The sequence below is a fragment of the Nanorana parkeri genome, unplaced genomic scaffold (genome assembly GCF_000935625.1).
Source record: "Nanorana parkeri isolate BGI_ZX_2015 unplaced genomic scaffold, ASM93562v1 scaffold3984, whole genome shotgun sequence".
NCBI lineage: Eukaryota > Metazoa > Chordata > Amphibia > Anura > Dicroglossidae > Nanorana > Nanorana parkeri.
Genome location: NW_017310251.1, coordinates 4,614 through 8,687, shown reverse-complemented (window position 1 = coordinate 8,687; position 4,074 = coordinate 4,614). Strand labels below are relative to the sequence as shown.

The 4,074-nt window shown below is 60.7% G+C and overlaps 1 protein-coding gene across 1 annotated transcript in view; it reads right to left on the bottom strand.

Moving 5' to 3' along the window:
• Positions 1-2,277, bottom strand: part of CDC37 (cell division cycle 37) — a gene marked incomplete at its 3' end in the record, with an annotated part of 19,614 nt that extends 17,337 nt beyond the window's left edge. Inside the window, exon 1 of the mRNA XM_018575473.1 lies at positions 2,142-2,277. The remainder of the gene's footprint in view (positions 1-2,141) is intronic.
• Between the last annotated feature and the right edge of the window lie 1,797 nt (positions 2,278-4,074).

Genomic DNA, 4,074 nt, shown 5'->3' with positions numbered 1-4,074 from the left:
GGGGCCCCCGAGGAGCCAGGACATGGTGCCATTGCGCTTCTCCAGGGGTAAAGCCTGGAGTCTGGGGCCCCCGAGGAGCCAGGACGTGCTGCCATTGTGCTTCTACATGGGTAAAGCCTGGAGTCTGGGGGCCCCCGAGGAGCCAGGACTTGGTCCCATTGCGCTTCTCCATGGGTAAAGCCTGGAGTCTGGGGCCCCCGAGGAGCCAGGACGTGCTGCCATTGTGCTTCTCCATGGGTAAAGCCTGGAGTCTGGGGGCCCCCGAGGAGCCAGGACGTGCTGCCATTGTGCTTCTCCATGGGTAAAGCCTGGAGTCTGGGGGCCCCCGAGGAGCCAGGACATGCTGCCATTGTGCTTCTCCATGGGTAAAGCCTGGAGTCTGGGGCCCCCGAGGAGCCAGGACGTGCTGCCATTGCGCTTCTCCATGGGTAAAGCCTGGAGTCTGGGGGCCCCCGAGGAGCCAGGACGTGCTGCCATTGTGCTTCTCCATGGGTAAAGCCTGGAGTCTGGGGGCCCCCGAGGAGCCAGGACATGGTGCCATTGTGCTTCTCCATGGGTAAAGCCTGGAGTCTGGGGCCCCCGAGGAGCCAGGACGTGCTGCCATTGCGCTTCTCCATGGGTAAAGCCTGGAGTCTGGGGGCCCCCGAGGAGCCAGGACGTGCTGCCATTGTGCTTCTCCATGGGTAAAGCCTGGAGTCTGGGGGCCCCCGAGGAGCCAGGACATGGTGCCATTGTGCTTCTCCATGGGTAAAGCCTGGAGTCTGGGGCCCCCGAGGAGCCAGGACGTGCTGCCATTGCGCTTCTCCATGGGTAAAGCCTGGAGTCTGGGGGCCCCCGAGGAGCCAGGACGTGCTGCCATTGTGCTTCTCCATGGGTAAAGCCTGGAGTCTGGGGGCCCCCGAGGAGCCAGGACATGGTGCCATTGTGCTTCTCCATGGGTAAAGCCTGGAGTCTGGGGCCCCCGAGGAGCCAGGACGTGCTGCCATTGCGCTTCTCCATGGGTAAAGCCTGGAGTCTGGGGGCCCCCGAGGAGCCAGGACGTGCTGCCATTGTGCTTCTCCATGGGTAAAGCCTGGAGTCTGGGGGCCCCCGAGGAGCCAGGACATGGTGCCATTGTGCTTCTCCATGGGTAAAGCCTGGAGTCTGGGGCCCCCGAGGAGCCAGGACGTGCTGCCATTGCGCTTCTCCATGGGTAAAGCCTGGAGTCTGGGGGCCCCCGAGGAGCCAGGACGTGCTGCCATTGTGCTTCTCCATGGGTAAAGCCTGGAGTCTGGGGGCCCCCGAGGAGCCAGGACATGGTGCCATTGCGCTTCTCCATGGGTAAAGCCTGGAGTCTGGGGCCCCCGAGGAGCCAGGACGTGGTGCCATTGCGCTTCTCCATGGGTAAAGCCTGGAGTCTGGGGGCCCCCGAGGAGCCAGGACTTGGTCCCATTGCGCTTCTCCATGGGTAAAGCCTGGAGTCTGGGGCCCCCCGAGGAGCCAGGACTTGGTCCCATTGCGCTTCTCCATGGGTAAAGCCTGGAGTCTGGGGCCCCCAAAGAGCCAGGACATGGTGCCATTGTGCTTCTCCATGGGTAAAGCCTGGAGTCTGGGGCCCCCGAGGAGCCAGGACATGCTGCCATTGTGCTTCTCCATGGGTAAAGCCTGGAGTCTGGGGGCCCCCGAGGAGCCAGGACTTGGTCCCATTGCGCTTCTCCATGGGTAAAGCCTGGAGTCTGGGGCCCCCCGAGGAGCCAGGACTTGGTCCCATTGCGCTTCTCCATGGGTAAAGCCTGGAGTCTGGGGCCCCCCGAGGAGCCAGGACTTGGTCCCATTGCGCTTCTCCATGGGTAAAGCCTGGAGTCTGGGGCCCCCAAAGAGCCAGGACATGGTGCCATTGTGCTTCTCCATGGGTAAAGCCTGGAGTCTGGGGCCCCCGAAGAGCCAGGACATGGTGCCATTGCAACCCCCCCCAGTATGTACCAGAGGAGTGCACTACCCCCCAGAGGCCCTCACAGGAGAAGGGCTGGGCCTGGGCTGCACTACAGACATATACCAGATAGGGAGCATGCAATGCTACATGCAACCATAGGTGCACATGAGCGGAAGTCATACCGTACGATAGAAGAGAAATGATAGACTGTAACCCCTTCCATACTCACCTCACACTGCAGCCTGTCTCTGCTTTCTGGAAGGCTCTGGCACTCTCTATACACCCCCTGCCCTCTCTCTGACGTCACTTCCCAAAGCCTCAACCCAGAAGCCTGCCCTCTCACCGACGTCACTTCCCAAAGCCTCAACCCAGAAGCCTGCCAATCACTGACGTCACTTCCCAAAGCCTCAACCCAGAAGCCTACCAATCACTGACGTCACTTCCCAAAGCCTCCACCCAGAAGCCTGCCCTCTCACCGACGTCACTTCCCAAAGCCTCAACCCGTCAGCCTGCCCTCTTTCTGACGTCACTTCCCAAAGCCTCAACCCGTCAGCCTGCCCTCTTTCTGACATCACTACCCCAACCTTACACATCTTGTCTAAATCCGTTATCTGACCAGTCACCGGATGTGACGTCACCACTCGGAGATCTCGACAGAACACACACCGGTCCGACTCCTGAGCAGTGTTCATCGTGCGATGTCGGAGAGGGATTTATGTTGCTTGTGTTATGAGAACGTTTAAAGGGAATGTGAAGACGAAACACTTTTGTTTTGGATAAAGTGGGAAATGAGTGGCCCCCTGTCAGTACTTGTAGATTTCCCCTCACTTCCTGTTCTGGTGACACAGTAAGGCATGCTCTGAAATGGTGTCAGTGCAGAGAATTGCCCCTGTGTGGGTGGAGTCACCGGGTGGAATGCCCCTGTGTCGGTAGAGTACCCGGGAGGAATGCCCCTGTGTATGTGGAGTCACCGGGAGGAATGCCCCTGTGTGGGTGGAGTCACCGGGTGGAATGCCCCTGTGTGGGTGGAGTCACCGGGTGGAATGCCCCTGTGTGGGTGGAGTCACCGGGAGGAATGCCCCTGTGTGGGTGGAGTCACAAGGAGGAATACCCCTGTGTGGGTGGAGTCACCGGGAGGAATGCCCCTGTATGGGTGGAGTCACTGGGGGGAATGCTCCTGTGTGGGTGGAGTCACAGAGGAATGCCCCTGTGTGGGTGGAGTCACAAAGGAATGCCCCTGTGTATGTGGAGTCACCGGGAGGAATGCCCCTGTATGGGTGGAGTCACCGGGTGGAATGTTCCTGTGTGGGTGGAGTCACTGGGAGGAATGCTCCTGTGTGGGTGGAGTAACCGGGAGGAATGCCCCTGTGTGGGTGGAGTCACTGGGAGGAATGCCCCTGTGTGGGTGGAGTCACCGGGAGAAATGCCCCTGTATGGGTGGAGTCACTGGGTGGAATGCTCCTGTGTGGGTGGAGTCACAGAGGAATGCCCCTGTGTGGGTGGAGTCACAGAGGAATGCCCCTGTGTGGGTGGAGTCACAGAGGAATGCCCCTGTGTCGGTGGAGTCCCCGGGAGGAATGCCCCTGTGTGGGTGGAGTCACCGGGGGGTGTGCCCCTGTGTGGGTGGAGTCACAGAGGAATGCCCCTGTGTCGGTAGAGTCCCCGGGAGGAATGCCCCTGTGTGGGTGGAGTCACCGGGAGGAGTGCCCCTGTGTGGGTGGAGTCACCGGGAGTAGTGTCCCTGTGTGGGTGGAGTCACCGGGAGGAGTGCCCCTGTGTGGGTGGAGTCACTGGGAGGAATGCCCCTGTGTGGGTGGAGTTACCGGGAGGAGTGTCCCTGTGTGGGTGGAGTCACTGGGAGGAATGCTCCTGTGTGGGTGGAGTCATAGGACCAGGGGCTGAAGCTCTGCAGGAATTTCATTGGTTTCAGGGTCATTTTGTGGGCGGAGTCATTATTTCTGTGTTATAGAACCTCTGTCTGCTTTCATTGCCAGAGGCAGAAGACCTCAGAGATGGTGACCTGGGGGAGGGGGCCAGCGGCAGAAGACCTCAGAGATGGTGACCTGGGGGAGGGGGCCAGCGGCAGAAGACCTCAGAGATGGTGACCTGGGGGAGGGGGCGGCGGCAGAAGACCTCAGAGATGGTGACCTGGGGGAGGGGGC